This window comes from Saccoglossus kowalevskii, chromosome 22 (genome assembly GCF_978046115.1).
Source record: "Saccoglossus kowalevskii chromosome 22, keSacKowa6.1, whole genome shotgun sequence".
NCBI classification, from domain to species: Eukaryota; Metazoa; Hemichordata; class Enteropneusta; family Harrimaniidae; genus Saccoglossus; species Saccoglossus kowalevskii.
In genome coordinates, this window is record NC_140662.1 from 28,937,969 (window position 1) to 28,957,213 (window position 19,245).

Consider the following 19,245-nt stretch of genomic DNA (forward strand, 5'->3'; position numbering starts at 1 on the left):
ATTTGGTAAACTTGATTGTACTTAAATTAAAACTGCAACATCATGAAGAAGCAATTGTTTTATTTTATAACCTAAAAGTATGAAAGTTGACATAGGCAAGCCATAATTTATCATTTACTCATTGGTCACATATCCAGGGTTGCATACAAATATATCATCAAAAAAGCATATTAAAGTTCATATTGTGATAATATAGTTTATTAAAAAATTAACAAATATAATATTTACTTGTGTTGTACCTTAATGGTATACATGTAGTTATATTCACCATACATCAATATTTTTCATTTTTTAACAAAGTCTCTTACAATTAAGTTTTATAATCTCACTTGCCTCAATTCCTGAAAAGCAGAAGACTTCTACTTTAACCATTACTTTCCATCAGGTGGATTCATGATGTCATGACCGCACCTACCTCCAATCCGTTCATGAACACCTTGGACATGATGGAGTATGCCAGTCCATGCCTCTTTTAAAACAATCTCATCATTTTCACAGTTAGTACAACAAAACCAGAAGTGATTTCTTATCGAAGAAACCCATGACTTTGGTACAGCATTTGCTTTTTTTAAAGCAATCTATCAAATGCAATATACAAAGCAACATTGATTTAGAAGAGAACATGTAGGTCAAAAAAATACAGTCCACCAATATCTTAGAAAACATCCCCGGTATGTTTTAGTGACTTTGTCAAACAATGAAAAGCATAGTCAGATTATGTTTAAATAATGGGATAGTATTTAGCATATTACTACAGGTATCAAGACTAAATTTGAATAAAATTGGTCAAAACTGTAAATGACATGGACAATTCATGGTTGTCATTGAACATAAAATAAAACAAAGTGATATTCACATGTGTCATGAAAAAAAAAAGTTGAAAAATAATTGAAGCAGTCACGCATCACATCTGATGTTCATATGGTCAGTAGACATGCTAGAGAAATGATACAAACAGTTTCTATTTGACCAAGTTTTAACCAATTTTGTATTCCAAAGGATGGATGTGAATATGCACAACAGTGTAATGGCTCATTTTAGTACAAGGTCTGACATAAGCTGTGACTTGTGGTGATACGGTGACAGATGTATAATAATTACAAATATCATAGATGTGGAACAATAGCACAATCACACTTTGTAAAGATGGAATCAAATAGTATTGATCTAAAATAATTATAAGTTAAATTATACTGACCTTGATTAAACTTGCAGCTATTTGCTTGGCTTATGCCATATGTACAATGAATGTTGTATATGAGGAAAATCGTTTCCTAAGTAAAACAAAATGTTCATGAACAAATATTATTTATAACCTGACTTTAGCGCATATCACTCATAGTTTTGTGATATTGAGTATGAAATATCACCCGCTAACATACGCCACAATATTCACAGTACAACAGTATGAGAAGAAAAATAACCCAAGTGAGACTGGACAATTAATCACATCGGTATGAATTTTAAACTGGATAACAACAATCACTAACATGATGCAATGATAATATGAGGTTATTACGAGAATACCGAAAAGTATGCACAATTCGCATTTTCTAACATGGTAGGATCAAAATACCACGTAAAATACCGCAAAATTATGGCACGCTGTAACTTATGGTGACAGATCTATAATTATAGCCATTATAACGCTACACGAATTTGCACGGGATCTGTGCAGACCCATACTGGACTCAAGCAGAATGTGGACATCGCTTTAAATCCCATACAAAAACCAACAGGTTTAATAACGTAATAATACAGAACCCATAAGAACAGTCCCCAACCTCAGAGATGCTTGCTTATTCATTAACAGATATTTTGACTTGGATTTACAATACTTGACACCAGACTTACCTCCATTCTAGTTACATAGAACTTTTTATTGATAAGCCTGATTAGTCAAGTAGACAGCCTGAGGAATGACTAGCATAGACCTGGTTTTGTAGGAAGCAAGGGCTCGACTACATCAGCCCTTGTCATTGACAAGTCATTAAGAATTTCGAATTTGATCAAGTACATGTACAAGTTCTACACTGAACTAAAACTTTGACTACAAGACAATTTAACATGTGTAAAGAGTAGAGTATTGTGCGATAGTTATAATAGAATTCAACTGCAGCACGCTTCACGATTTGTGTTTAATTCGGTCATCTATCTCATTATGGTTTGGGAGTGCAATATGGCTGCCAGTCAACCATCTTGTACGGTATTGTGACACAATATACATGTACATGTGAGTGACATTTGATTGATCATGATTTAACAAAACATAGTTGATCATGGCATTCAAAGGTTATACAACTATATTCTACCAGTACAGTTTATGGTTAGACATGGTAAATTAAATTAGTTTGAAATATAAATATAATGTAGTATTTTGAACTTACGCATTATGCTTTACAGTGCTGGACTAGCATCTGTCACAACATTTTTTACTGTCAATCTTTGTGTCAGATAATTGAGTCCATAATTAAATTTTGCTGGCTTCAATCATGGGGAACAGAGGTCATTCTCCATGTATCATTTTTGCAATGTGCCCACTATTTTGGTCTGCAAAACTAGTTATATGCTTTGTACTGTTACCAGGCGAGTCTGCCCTACCATCAGCATACAGAACTACAGAAGTGGATGAACTGAGGGATTCTATTATCTGATCTTTCATCATACAATATTCTTTCTGTGTGATGGGTGATACAAATCTAGCCTGATTTGTATGAAATGCAGTTGAACTTATATTCCCAAGCCCAAGAAAACTACAAAACAGGGAATACTGACTGTAGTTCCCTCCAGAACACAGCAGGGATGTTGCAACTAAGGCGTTTGTTGCAAGTGTTCCTGCATGTTTCTGAGGAATACCAGGCGATGAAGTGCCCATTACTGTAAACTAGCTTTAATTTCCAACATGCCTCTGCAGGAACACTATTCATTGCTGATAATGGTTGTTTACATTCAGTACATAAACACATCGATATTAATTCATTCAGTTTTGGTGCATATAAATTTGGGTTCCTCCACTAGTACCTTCTCTTTCTATAGACCTCTGTAATTGATAACACCATTTGAAGTATCAGATGCAATGGTTCGTTTTTTATTTGATTCAGTAAGGCAAGGGCTAACATTGGCATCAATGGGGAATGAATGTTGTTGTTGTGTTTTGGTTGCACTAAATGTATCGCCATCAGATACATGTACCTTGATTGGTGCAATTGGATAGGAACAGTAAATGTTGTCCTACATGCTCATATACCACCATATGTATATGTGTACCATGCTTTGTGCATGGCGTGTTCCCGATAAACTTGCCATGACCATTCATTTGCATTCCATCATGGGTGTACCATCCATGAATAACATTCTTGTCAGTAACCAGAACATCACACCAAAAGTGTTTTGAAGAATTTGAATAATATATAACTGAGGCAGGGCGGTAGCAATGATCTGTACACAGCTCAATGTTACTAAGAACTAATATCCTTCTGTAATGAATTTTCAATCTCAACTATAAACAACTAGGGAATATTGGTTATTGTATTGGTTACCATCATTTGACCAGGGCACGGGGTAGCAGGAACCTCAACACAATCATCATCTATATTGCTATCTGTAAAATCTGGTATGACTTGATCACACTGTAATGTTAAAGCTGTTTCTGTTAATAGCTTGTTCGTTACAACGCGATCCAAATCCACCAAAGCATTACTTCAAACTATTAATTCTCTATTACGTAAAATTAATACAGAATTATTGTGAAATCTTCGTTGCTGGTGGGCTTCATTAATGCTGCAATAAGAGGTCGTTTATGTTGCTGCTCGCAATAAATTAGATTCAGCTTCATTAGCATTTACAAAGAAAAGATCAATTATTTCAGAACCAAATTGAAACCTGTCACTTTTTAATCGGAGCCATTTCCAAATCATCAATTTGCTTTCTGATAGTGAGCCCTCTTCTTTTGATGTACATGCTTTTGATAGCATTTTAGTGGCATCATTCTTTGGCTTACTCAGGAGCTGTGCATGACATCGCCTCAATAGATGGTTTATTGCTTCAAGGAAGGCATCATGGTGACAAGACATTACCATACCACCTTATATAAGTTATACTTATAATACCTGATCATTTGTTGATTCTAGCTCAGATGATGATATATGTGTAAGTGTTAAATTTTCAGGAATCTTATCTAATTCAATATCTGAAACAGCAAAAGGCGTAGTGGCGGTAACTTCTTTAAGGCTAAAATCATCTTCCAAACAACGCTTCACAGCTGTTATTCTGTGTTGTTGAATATTCTTGTTTACAACATTATTTACATCAAGTTTTTTATTATCTACATGTACAACTTCAGTGAGTTTAATTGGTGTTGATGTAATTAACTGTGTATGTGTGAGTTAAACACAATCTCATTATCGGAATTACATGAACCATTATTTATAGTTACTTGTAGATTTCCAACAGATTCGTCTGTAAATCCAGTAATATTAATTAGTGATTCATCGTCACTATTACATAATTCCTGGGTTATTTGGACTGTAGGCTGAAGTGATGATTGTTCACAGAGAAGGTTTGAACTACATAAATTAAAATATATACAATACATTTTAAGGTTAAATCTTAGGCACACACATAACATTGAATCAGGAAATGAGGGATGAAGTCACTATTACATGATTATTAAGTGATGATTATATATTGTTAGCTTATTGTTAATGAGTGATTTGAAGTGATACAGCATTCACTATTGATAAGTGTAGCTGTCCTCATAAAAGTTTCCATTTTTTAAATAAGCAGCACCTAGAATAGACTCACCTGGACTTGAACTAGAGACCTTCAAGTCAAACTGTTTTCTGTCACTGCGGCGGAATCGTCTGAGCTTGCGATGGCGCGTAAACCGTACGACCGAGGACATCAAAAGCCGTATCCAGTCCATAAAGGTTTTATGATATACCTTATATGAAAAAAAGTCCTTAGTTGTGTTATTTTTTGCTTGTTTGGCCCCAAAAGAAAGCCTATTATTCGATTTAATTTGGGTTTCGATGCGGGCCTTTTTACTGGCGCGGATTTATACGGGGGATTCTAAACGACGCAAACGCGTCATGAACTCTCACACAATATACAAAGAATGTCGCAAAATATATCCACAACTTACGTTTTAATGAAACAGAAAGTGAACGTAAATTTTTAACAATATTTTACAGGGGTTTTAAAAATAAGTTTCGATTAAGTACTAGGCAGTATACAGAATAAAGTATAGGCTATTGCTACATAACACCATAACTGCCTTATTTATTGCAACATATTACAGTACCTTGGTACAATCAACACTTTCCGCCAAATTCACTTGTATTCCTAGCACTGAACAGCACACAGCGAATATTACCCACACAACTACACAGCCTAATAATACACATCGACTGATTCGTGATGTTCCAAGATTTCAATACACGGAGTCCCAATTAACGAATGTCCGTATTTAGGATTAGCAACCGAAACATTGAAGCCACTTTCGTCCATGAATTTTAAACGATGCGGATCTACAACACGCATTTTATCATTAAATTTTCGAGTGTAATTTCGTTCGGTGAATCCTTCTGCGGCTGGAGTATTTAATCTTATCCATGTCCAGTTTCTACCTGTAAATCTGTGGCGAACGGCGTTGAAAAGCGTAAAAACACACACATTTGTTGCCGATACTTCTTGAAGTCTCTCCTGCATCTCACGATAAGTGATTGACGGCCTGTCCGCTTTAAGAGGTTCAAAAAATGTTAAATCTCCAAGCGGTAATTTTGTGGGTCTCCCCCTATTCAAGACTGATGGTTTTGTCGAACTTGTTCGTACGTATCTCAGCCATACTTTTCGTACCCCGGCCGCGGTTATTGAAAACTTACGCCCTACTGCAGGAAACACTGCTCTTGGTTCCTCACCGGTATTCATATTACCACCACTCTCCACGATTTCATATATGATTATTTGAGATAAATCATCACTGTGTGACGTTCCCTTCTGGTAGAGTCTGTTTTGACAATTATAGTTTGCCATAACTAATATTACATCAGAATCTGAAACACTGACACGGGCGGCGGGCAGGATAGGGCTTTCTTGTCCACGTAGTTTGTAGTAAAGCCAAGTAAACGAAGTGTTACAATGTGATCACATTTTGGTTAAAATTATAAAGAGTGCAACCTGATTTGTCTGAATGTTTGGCTGTCGAATAATGCTACATTCATACATCTAACTACCAAATCGTATTTTTAAAAACCTTGTAACGGTAATAAATACGAACTCATTATAAACTTTCTTGAACACTACAGTCCAGCTACGTTGGTCATTTACTGACTGTCCGAATCATACATAACAAACAGACGTTTTCTTGGAGCTGACGTTGTAGCCGCAAGTAGAGAAACGTTGATTTCACAGTTGTTAAAAACTGTAGTCGGTGAACGATAAATTGCTCGACAAGAAGCAATGTGGTTCACAGTTCTAGATTCGGGCGTAGCTCGACTAAGAATATCGTAAATGTGCTATGATCTTCCACGGAGACAGTATCGTAGTGCTGTAAACTTAAAAACATTTTTGTGCCCAGTTATCTTTATGATTTGGTGTGGTGGAATACCGACTTTCGTCAGGGTTTGTACAGTCGTCTTCCGAACAGAGTAGTTTGTTTTTCTTTCGGTAAAGGACATGAAAGCGGCAGCTCGGGGTATGAATGATGCTACTAGTATCTTTTTTTTCCCTTTTCCCTATTTTTTATCCCTTTTTTTTCCAATATCTTCTTCCGGAGATATTGCTTCACTGGCATGAATACTGCAACCGAGGCCAGTTTTCTTGAGGAGCATCTGTTTTGCCTTCAAAGCATCATTTGTCAACGAAAAATGTTTATCACACAGAGATACTCCGTAGTTCTTTTTGGTGAGATATCTTTCTAAGCTATGCTTTATTGCAGAGACGGATCCTGGTTCATAATCAGTTCCTTTCTGTTTCTTCAAGTTAACAAAGAATGTGGCCAAGTACTCGTTCAGTGTCTTACCTTACGATGGTCGGCATATCGGCTCTGAATACAACTCTGTATCTTTGCGACATCTGGTTCAGTTATACGAACTGTGCTTGCTTTTCGTTGTGATTTTATAAAATCGTCCACAGCATATTGTCAGCCATTATCGAAGCGCAGATGACGTTGTTTGTAAACAGAAAGTAGTTTCAGGAAATAGACACGTTTACCAAATTATGGTAAACGGGGCCCGGGCGTGATATGGAAAATTATTGCACGGCTCGCGCATTGGGATTCCCATAGCGTTACGAGGCCAGGCAATACGAGGTATATGTTAATAACAAATAAATTATCCATACTCACCTACTTACTCTGTACAATTCTGATAAATGTTTTGCAAACATAAGATGAGAACTAAAGTTTGACTTCTTGTAGCTATTCCACATTTCAAAAGCACACTTGTCTAAGTAGATTTGGATTCTTTACTTTCTAATTGTGGCAAGACTGAAAAAGGAATAGTAAAATTAAGGAATATAGTGTAGCTTCAATCCTTTCAGTGCATTATCAATACTCAGATTTGAATGTGCATAGTCACTGTTAAATTATATCATAGCAGTCAATATCATACTAGAATCAATGCGATTTTCACTACAAATTTCAGACACTGTTTTTGAAAAGCATTTCCATTCATTTATAAATGTTTATCTAGGTTCGAATAGCAGATTTGATTAATTCTGACATGCAATACTTGACAAGCATCATACTTCGAAATGGCAGAAATGCTCAATTTTAACATTAAAATGACTCAAATTTGGTCATCCTGAACCTGGTCGGGCATAAGTGCGATATATTATATAACGTACTATAAAGTTTCAACTTGTGTGGTCAAGACATGTCAGAGATACAGCTTCTGAACAGCATTTGTCATAAAAAAAATGGCCGCCGTTGGCCATGTCAAATCCTTTTTAGAGTGAACCTGTGTGCAGTTATCATCAGTTGGCATACACACTAGAACACAAGCCAAACATGACAGTTGAGTAAAAAAACATCGTTATAGTCTACAGTATCCAACTTTTACGCGCTTTGTAAAAGCCAAGAATTAATTAATTATGCAAATTAGTTGTTTAATATGCACACATTTTTGATTGGTATATTATTACAGAGTTGTCTAATATCGGACAATTATCATTTTACCTTGACTACTAGAGTAATAAAATTATTCCACCTTCTGATAATCATTTAGATTTTATGTCTCTATCGGAGAATCACTGGTCCAAGAACAGAAGAACTTAAAAATGAACAATCTTTAATATCGATCTAAAAACGATTTTTAAGCAGAATTATTGAAATTCACCAATATTACAGTATACATTTTTGGAATAAATGATTTTACCGGACGAGAAAAGAATACAATGTTTATCTGTGTTGCAGTCGTTATATGAAAATGTGTATTTACTCATATATTATACAACCTTTAAAATGGACTAATTTAAGATTATTGACCAACATCTGTATTTTTCTAAGAATTTAATACTAATCATGTGCTGCAGCTGGATACAGAATTAAAGTACGTAATGCGGTTGTAAGCTTTAGGGTAAAATACTAACAAATTTATTTTACACCCAAAATGCATAGGTTTTGACATTTAAAAATAAAAATACACATTTGAAAGCACAAAATTCTGAAATCTTGTGGTTTCTGATGGCTGGTAAAAAAAGCGAAGCTCTATATTCATCCGGTGAATACTACATATAGCAAAAAAGGCATATGGAATGCACTTTATTCCATTACAATTTGAAATTGTCAAGCGTATTCAATCTTATTTTAATCAGATTGCACAAACTAGAGCTCTGATTCCTTCAATTATTCAGATGATTGTATATAAAATTTTCAGGCTGACATTGGGTTTCTTATTTTGGTATAAATATTGTGGTTGATACACTGGTATGGAAATGGTCAGGCTCAGAGACACATCGTCCTACCCGTACTGTATCACTATCCCCATCCCACCCAAACGACACGAGCGAGATAATCTAGCGATGGTAACATCATGACGATTCACAATACAGCTGATCGCCTATAACGCCCGCTATCGATAACATGTTCGTGAAAAGTTCAACGAAGAGACTTATTAACAATCTGTCGTACAGCCGTCCTATTTCACTACTCGATTTACAGCTATAAGAAACGTGCAACAAACAATTACTATAGGCTATAAATACACATTTTATTGAGTTGTGCTGATCTACAAAAATGATACAATGACTTACCTATTGGCAGACGACAGTGAATATAACCAAGAAAATAAATGGACTAGCCACTTCGTCAAAATGACTTGTAGACGATATAGCCTGCGCGTGCGCAAATGTTCGTTAATCAGACGTTTTACAATATGAAATTAGTTTAAAAGCGTATTTATATATAGTGTAATTTGTTTAAAATTTATATAATATCACTTTTCATCTTTATGTTTGTAATTCCCAACATAAAATTTATAAACCTATATTTCCGGAGTGCAAAGCCACTTTGTGTCCCACATAATGTTTGATGTTGACAAATAGAAGTGCCAATTCAATATAATATAACATTCAATATAATAACTCCTTGCACGCGCAGATCCTTCATATAGGCGTAAACTGTCTTTAATATTTCACTAAAATACTAAAAACTAAAAACAAGTTGGAGCTGTATTTTCGTAGATTTGTGCAAATACAGCTTTTACAAAGCTGTGCTTTTATAGATTTGTGCAAATACAACTTAATAAAGGGACTGTATTTTTAGGGATATATTCCCGTTGTCATAGTTACACGATGTCCCCTAAGTATGGCTGCATCTGTTATGAAAAGTATCGACATATAGCTTTTCAATAAAGTTTGCCTGCTTGAATGGATTATTACAGAGAATTATCTATGAAATTATCGTGTACTGTCATTGTTACTTCCAAAATAACTATTCAGCATTTTTATTTTATTTTATATACATCAAGCACATGTAACATAATATAGAGTTGTGTAAATTTGACCCAATAATACTGCACATAAAAATGTTATATTCCAGCGTCTTGTATATACAACACTGGCATGTTTGCAAAAAAAGCTATTGTTTCTCAGTTTAAAAGTATGTTTTGTGTGCTGTTATCTTTTAAGGGGGTCATTGTGTCTAACCAAATTTAGAAAAATACTGTTGCTGCGAAAACACCACGAATATCACAGTTGCACATTTGATAATGACTAATGTGTCTATATGAATGTTTATAATTGCAAACTTACTTGCCTGTAAAGGTCGTTTTCAAGTGAGAATAATGTAAACACATTATTGGTCTCACCTATGTATGGATATTACCTAAATTATTTGAAAAAATACACTTTATAGACGCGTGCTTTTTTAATTTTTTTTTTTAAAATATGCATTTCAATAGCAATGTGGATAAATAAACATTAGTTGAAAACATGCAAGTGTAAAACCCTCAACATATCTTCCAATTTCGCCTACATATAAAAGGATTGTGATAACAGCCATGTTGGATTAACATTTGCTTTGTACAATTAGTATATCAGCATAGTCTTAAAACAATTAAGTGATCGTGGCATAGCTCACTATTCGAGAATAACCTAATTATACAGATGGACCTAAGGCCCAGGAACCTCTTCCCCAATAACAACATGCAACAACAGCTGTTGTATCAAGGAAAAATTCAAATAGAGTGTAAATTCCGCCCACAATGGATTTTAAAAATGCACCAAGCTATTGGCAAGAGGTTTGGTGGCAGTTCTCTCTCACAAAATCTGACCCTACCTAAATATAGATCCAGTAACAAATAAAAAAAATATTTGATTTCTACTGGTATGTACTACAAATATATACACAATATTCAGTCGCGTACTCCATATCACATCCTACCATACAACACCAATAAAGAAGACTCGTTTTTTAGAGATTTTCATGTAAATCGGTTATTTGACACATTTTAACGATCATTTATAAAAAAAAAATGCATTTGTGGCATTGCCGTTTTCCTTCTAATTGCCGAGTAGTCTTTTAAATCCGATCAAGTGCTACCAAATAGTCAATACAAGCTCAGGGCATTGTATCGAAAAATGTGTTATTCAGTTTCTAACGTGGATGTCAATATATTTTGTGCAAACATATATATGTTCGTGGGGCAACATATGATTGTGTGATGTATTATGTTATGTGCTAAATATGTTTTTCAAACTTCATTATACTATATACTAACGTCATTGTGGTGGTGTACCTTTATTAGTATGTGCGAGGTTCTTTATCATATGGGATTGAGTGTTGACACATTCGCGTTAAAGGAAATGTTTGCAGCGCATGGTGGGGACATCCAACGAAGCTGAATAATCTCAGTTCACATATACATATATGTACTGAGTCATGAGAAATACTAGTTCAATTGGTGTTGTTTTTTAGACTGATCTGGATGGTACAGATACATATATTTCCGTGTGCTGAAATGTTCAGTGCAGTTTCGGTAGTGTTAACTGATAATTTTTTTAATTTTAGAAATACCAAATATTATCCACATTGCCTCATTGATTTATGAACACACTCTTTAAATATGTTGAAATTCCGCGCAATAACTAACGAATATTCATCCGGACTGTTGACATGCGCTTCTATGATCATAAACGTCTATAAGCTATTAATGGTATTGACCCCAAATCAGCCTACTGATTATTTCAAACTACGATAATCTGAATACTAATAACTAATGAGCTATTTTAATAAATGTCGCAGAGTAGATGCGGGAAACCACGTTCACGTACAACATCCGTGCGCCTTGCATGCCGCGTGTAACGCCAAGAACAAGGGCATCACTGGTGCTGTCCATGATCTCATTTGCTGTGTTGCAACCGATCAATGGTACATACTCCAGCGCGATTTGATAATACGTTAACGTTAGTGATTTAACATCGAGGCCAATAAGTTCTGCAATAGATTACCGAGGCCCAACTGCCAAAATATGTCCTCCATAGCTATCCGACAAACATTCATTTAGAGTGCATGCGCAATCGCTCCGTGCTCGATCTCCGTTATAAAAACTAGTACATAAGAATAAATAATAAAGGTGAAATAATGACGTAAGTATATAATATAATGACGTGTTGGCATATAACATAGTTATTTTAGCACATAATGTAATTACAACGCACAATGATATAACGATGGTACACAACCATATGATTCCAGCATAATAAGATGGTAGCAAATATGTAAAAACAATTTACACAACTATATAATGATTCCAGCACTATGTTACGCCAACATATAATCATGTGAATGTCATTGTCGGGCGAAATGTCTATCCGTGAGATATTTATTCAACATCATTACATTTACGAAACTGTTTGTTATATTTACAGTATACTGTTGTCGAATTCCCGGTCTTCTTCTTAGATTTCATTCTTGAGCTTGTGTCTGTTTGTCGACGTTACTTTAGTGAATCGAACAGAGTTGTTGTTAGAGTGTCTCCGTTACGTTTTGCTGTAGTATTTTTGGGTACTCCCGGAGCGACTACTCAGAGATTACTTGCATGTCAGTGACCTCTGACCTCCTCCCAGTATACTGTTTCCCGGCACTGCAAATGCGATTACATCATGGCTCTCACATTCTTATTCTCACTGGTGCAAACTTTGATACTACTGGCATCCTGCTTGTATTTTGTCTACAAAGTAGTTGTCCATCGTCGATATAATCTACCACCTGGTCCACAAGGATGGCCTTTGATTGGGTCAGTGCTGCAATGTTGTGAACACACACATTTGAAGTTCCACAAATGGAGTCAAACTTATGGTGACGTATTCAGTTTAAAGCTTGGGGTACAGTTAGTGGTTGTACTCAATAGCTACGATGCGATAAGAGACGCGTTTTTGCATTCATCAACAAAAGTTGCAGACCGTCCAAAGCAGTGGATAATCAGCAGAGCAACAAATCAGAAAGGTTGGTTGTTCATTCAAATCATTAAATCAGTTTGTTTGTATCAGGGGTTATATTGTCTTTATGAATTTATTGTGTCAGGAAAATCGACCGGCGGATGAGACAAAAGTGTGGTACCATGCAATTCCACATTCTAGTCCACCAGAAATACCCTTGTGAGTATGCAATAATCCTAGGCACAAAAACACATCTCTATCCCGAAGAGACCCTGACATAGCCCAGTTTTACAACTGGAACTCGATGCCATGCACCTCTTCAAGTCTGTCAACTCCAACTTCTGATTGCGCAGAGCCTCATCCATAACCTCAGCCACCATTTCCAGACAAGTGGCACCAATCTTTGCTGCGTTTGCTAGCTCGTTTTTGTCAGCCTGATGAGGCATGATGGTGAGACTGAATCTTGTGTCATCAATCCGGGTGACCTGCTTGTAGTGCAGATCGTTTCATTTCTTTCTGTAACTCCTCAACCATTCCTTGCAGGCGAGGGCTGCACCTTGCCAACAAGAGTCACAGATAAAGAGAGTCTGCTCTACACTGATTTGCTACCTCCTGGCACACTAGTATCTTGGGAGAGCCCAAACCCTAGCTAGGCCAGTCACCCATCCTAGCAGGTTTACTGATAACACCTGCAAAAATAGAAAGGCAGCACATTGTATACCTTAATGTGGCATATGGGTTTGAACAAAGAAAAAGAAAAAGAAAAAAAACAATCACAAACAATGACCTTGCTACTCACTAGCAAAGTGTTACTATGGGAGCTGGAAGAAGATTACTGAACATTTCGTCAAAACGAGTCACTTCATTTTCAAGTGGCATCTGCCTCTCCAGCCTTCAACTCAAACTGTTTTTTTTTGCTTCAGTATATAACTCAGGTGTTGCACAAGTCTGACGTCTACTCAAACAATCATAACCATATCTAGCAGGGGGTCTATGTGCACATACCTAACACTCAACACTTGTGTCACACCACATGATTCACCTGCATAACTCACCTTTGTTTTGTTTTGTTTTTGCTGTTCACCAGTTACCCAAGTACTGTGATTAGCCTCATTAGGCGTGATCATTATCCAAAATAAAAACCACCAACTTAAATTTACTGCAAACTTTACATTCTGCTACCCTAAACCAGTTTCAACAGAGGTAATCACCGCTGGCTCACTCACCCTTGGTTCAGTAGGGCTTGGTGTAGCTCTGGACATACAATACAATACACAAGCCAGCCATCAGAACTTGCACTTTCCCACTCTGGTTCTAACTCAGACTCAGAATTGCTTGGAGCATATCTGGCTATTGTTCTCATACTTGGCCCTTTCCCTCATTGGTTTATCAGAGTAAGGCATCACCAATGTGCTACATGGAAGTCGTAGATTCCTGAGTGGGACATCAATTCATAGACTGGCACATCATAATTCATGCAGACTACAACATAGGGCTCCTTTTCTCAACAATCAGCAATCTTGTGCTTTGTATATTGATGTTATGGATAAGCACTCTATCACCAGGAGACAAAACTGTTTCTTTCACATTTTAACCCATAATGCCTGCTGTTTTGATAATTTACTGCTTCTTCTAATGCCAAATCATATAACTTTCAATGTCTCCCTCAAGCATGTTACCTACTCATCATGATGTCTCCCTCACAACTGTCAAGTTGTAGACCCAGGTATATATCCATAGTTAAGCGTGTTCCAGTCCCATATATCAGGTAGTAGGTAGTGTAGCCTGTAGATTCACCTCTAGTACAATTTACACTTGCAACATACTTCTTCCAGTCAACCTTTTGATCCTCACTCAATGTCCCCAACATGTCAATGAGAGTGTTGTTGTATCTTATGCACTGTCCATTCCCCAGGCAATATGTGGTGCGGCCACACCCAACATCCTACACAGATCTTGAATCTTTGTGGTCTGGTCCTTCGTAGGCACTTCCGTCACATAGCATGTGAAGTGATCTGTGATAACGATGATATTCTTACAACCCCCTTTTGATGGCTCCAGGGAGAGATAGTCCATGCACACAACTTCAATAACGCGGATCGAAGAGAGGGATTTTAACCAATCTAACCGAATGACAATGTCCGCATCTGGGTTCCAGGGTGTCTTCGTTGAAATAATATACATGTTTCGGTGCTCTGTTTTTGATGTTCAGACACGTGAGTACAGTATAACAGTACCTGCAAAAAATGACGCTACTTCCGTGCGATATTCTTTCACGTTCACCAATATCGTACTCGGAGCTAGTACGTTTCAGTTTATCTAAAATAATCGGATTCATATCGTATACGTATTTCACTTGTCGCGATTGTCTGTACATGAGAAGAATCGATTTGAAAACACATTTCGTTTGCGTATCGAATGACTTTATTACAAAATTAATTGTCTTCGAGTTGTACAGCGATAACTGATCCCTTAATTTGGAAACGGACTTGAGAATTATACTTGTAGTCTGTTTCTGTAATATTATAGGGTGGCACATGAGTATATGCAACGGCCATTCCCATAGTCGCTTTTCGTAAACTAATTTGACAAGAGGCGGTATCCTGGCTGACTTGATTTTAGGAAACTTGTTGAGTAGTAGTTTACATAAATCTTGACACTGTGGCGCTTTGGGTCTGGGGAGTAAGTGTCTCCAACATATTTTTTTAGGTTGCAAAAAGCATGTCCGTGCAAGAGATTCCACGGTGACTTTTTGGCGCCAGAACCGTACAAATAACTTCGGACACCAAGCACGGAATGACGGATGTGTAGCGGTTCTAAAGAAATAACGAATAACTAAATATTTCAACCATTCCACGTGTAACGTACACCATTCATCCGTCAAGCGAGACGGTAAACGTTTCGTCCACGACGCCGACGATGTGATAATACATCGATGTTCGAACTGTAGACTCTCGCACAGTGGGAACGTTCTGTGTTCGTACTTACGACAAAGAAATACGTAGCATAGAAAATCTTCGAGAATCTTGTCTGTCGATGGGCGTCGTTTAAAACTTGCCAGTCCCGGGAAACACCAATGAACGCGCTGAAGGCACTCTGTAAACAAATCTGCTGCTGGTGTTGGTGGTGGCATGATTCAAATGAAATAGTTTATCGTTTTTTTAATATTTTAAATAAGACAACCACCACGCGGCAATGACTACTACTGCCGATGTACTAGTACTACCGATGATGATCCAGATCATCGAGCTTCGGCGGTGACCTGATGTCGGTACGGCCGCCGCCGCCACCGCGTCTGCTGTCGGTACGGCCGTCTCCTCGAGTTCAGTATCGGTGCCGCTATAGTAGTCGCTATCATCTTCCGTCCAATGTAAATAAAAATTAACTTTATTTTCTGCCGTCGTCGTCGTCGCTCCATTGAAATCATTTACTAGCAGGCATTCGTAAATTATGTTTGGAAAATAATTAGTTATGTACCAATCGAGATTGGTCATAACCTCGAGTAAGTCGTAAGTACCTTTCTCTATGGGAACACATATCTTTAATTGGTTCAATGGATTTTCCGTGGCAATATCAATCGTGTTATATTGCATCACGGTACCTTTCATACAGGCCGCTACGAGTGTATGTAACGTAACTTCGGCTGTACCCTGCGTCTCGGCTGCATCGAACGTTGACGTGTTACGGTAGCCGCTGCCGCGGTGATGATGATGATGAGAATGTAGTTTTCCGTCGTATACTTGTAGACAGAGAATGGGTTGATGTCGGTTTTCGACTTTTAATAAGGCCGCGTCGAAATATACATCGTATTCTCGTTGATAGTCTTTCAACAAATAGAATAAGGTTTTGATATTACATCCAACGTGAACTCCACTGTCTAATGCAAAGTTTAAAAGGGACAGTTGATTCGTGAGGTGTGATACTCCATCCGTGGCGGGTAAATTTGATAAATTAATATCGTCACCGGATAAATCAGCACATAGTTCTTGTATGATCGTTTCCATAACGATTTACTTTTAATGTTACTTCGGGATTTGGAACTAACAGAGAAACCGACTTAAAGTCGATAATAGTAGTTGGTTTATTTTCTAGTGAATAGACTAGCATGGATAATTTATCGTCGTTGATAGTCAACGTCGTCGTGATCGTCGGCAAAATTAACAAGAAAAACATATCCTGTTGGGAGAATCGGATAAATCCGAATACAATTGTTTCCCTTTGTCGATGGTCATTACAACAGTTATACTTTGTCGTCTCAGAGTCAAGTTACCGCCACCGCTGATACATTTGGCGCTGTATGGTAAATCGCCAGACACGCTTCTATAAAGCGTTAATGTTACGCTCTGCTCGATATTTTCCAAAAGACTACGGGATTCGTCGTCGTCGTCGCAGCAGCTTATGCTGCCGTCGTCTTTGTCGAATAATATTAATATCTCGTCGATACACTTGGAATTATTTTCGTGTAGACGAGCGCCCTCGTTAGGCATCATCGAGAAACTCTCCGACATGCAATCCGATAATTCCGTGTTGCGCATACGTGCCTTCATCGTACGTAAAACGGACGGTTGCAACAATTTGAGGCGGGATATATCGCCGTGACTAAATCCCCGGCTATTGCACGATTGACTGCTGCTGTTGTCATTAGACTCCGTGTACGGAGAACATATGACAGCCATGACTTTCTTTCAAGAGAGTGAATACGCCATTAAGTCTAACGAGAGATTCTATGTATTTGAAATAATTACATCTTGATATTAGCGGATTGCGTGGACATAAACAAACACGGTTGATAAAGTTACACGTGTTTCTCAAGATCGAATCGAATTGAACGAAAATTCGAGGTCCCTGGCTTTCTGTCAGTTCTTTCTCGGCGAGGGAGATCAATTGACTTTTCTTTTTTTTGACGTGTAGAAGAGCAAACACCGCAGTGAAAAAATCAACGGATAACCAAACCGGTTTGATTCGAATTGAGTTAAATTCGTGACTGAAACCGTCCCAGTCGAGAAATAAAGTCAAATCAAATTGTGATCCGTTCAGTTTCTCTCCACCCGGTTGTAAATGAGTTAGAGATATTTCTATTATATTTTTCCATTTCAATAACTGCTCGTCGTCCAATATTGTATTATTTTCATGAGCTATGCACATTTTTCTTAAAGTTCTCATTATTAATTCGATATATGGATTGTCGCTTACGTACACTAGTCCGTCAAAGTACCAGGCAAACGCGTAATGTTCGTAAATTTCGAATCGTATGTATCGAGTCCAATGATTTTGAAAGGTACCGAGCAATTTAAACAAGAGTTCTTCATTTTCGATATCACATAAAAGTATAGCAACTTCTTCGTTATCATCGAGGCTTATCAGATGTTCCCATTCCTGATAGTTGATTTTTCTCGGTCGTGGGTTTAGCGTTAAACGGGTTGTAGACCAAAAAATGGAACTCATAATTAGTAAGTATCACACGATATATTGTGGTCAGTTGTTAATGGACGTTAAAAAAAAGTATATCTATCTATTAGCGGAGACCGCAGCAGTAGCTGCGTTTAAATAGATGTGTCTTACACTATTGAGTAATCATTACGATAATCATGGCGTCTGCAGCTCAAGATGAAAGTCAGTATAATAAAGTTCTGTCATACTAAAAGACGATATTATTTGATACGCTATAATAATAATAATAATAATAATAATAATAATAATGTTTTTTTGTTTTGTCGACAGAAGGTACAACTATCGTATCGTGTATATTATATGCTTCGTGTATATATAAACACCTAATGGATTATATCACTGATCATTGCGAAGGATGTGAAAACGACTGGTGTTCTCAACGAGATCATTCTTGTCTTTTTTATGGCAAGGGTATTGAAAGAGGTACAGTTACGGCAATGGTTGCACATTACCACCGATGTAAAGAGAATATCACGGAAGATTTCGTCGAGACGTGTTACAAATTACTGGAACTAGTGTTACATTCCAAAACCCGATAATATAAGTCAGTACATGAAAGATTTGGATGCCGAATGGTCTAGATTTCCGGAATTATGTATTGAAGCCAGGCAACCCACGGCACTCGATAGTAAATTATGTGAAAAAATATACGACACTGTACGATTAGAGTTTAAATTAAAAATATATTAATCACTTTATTAATAAATGCGTGAAATGTATTCTATGACTACAGTCATCATCGTGTTCGTCGTCGTCATCATCATCATTATTATTATTATCCTCGTGATCATGACTCCATTGTAAAGTTTCCATAACAATCGGTACATTCAAGACGCTACAATCTAAAGAAACTCCAAGTGTCACGTATGAATAATTGGCAATTAATCATATATTTAACATCGACATCGACGAAGT

At 37.0% G+C, this 19,245-nt stretch overlaps 1 long non-coding RNA gene across 1 annotated transcript; it reads left to right on the plus strand.

Annotated features, from left to right (window-relative positions):
- The first annotated feature begins 10,855 nt into the window (after positions 1 to 10,855).
- Positions 10,856 to 19,036, plus strand: LOC146729491 (uncharacterized). Its single transcript, XR_014928275.1, has 2 exons — positions 10,856 to 10,926; positions 18,601 to 19,036. It is a non-coding gene; the product is annotated as an uncharacterized LOC146729491 (long non-coding RNA).
- The last annotated feature ends 209 nt before the right edge of the window (positions 19,037 to 19,245 follow it).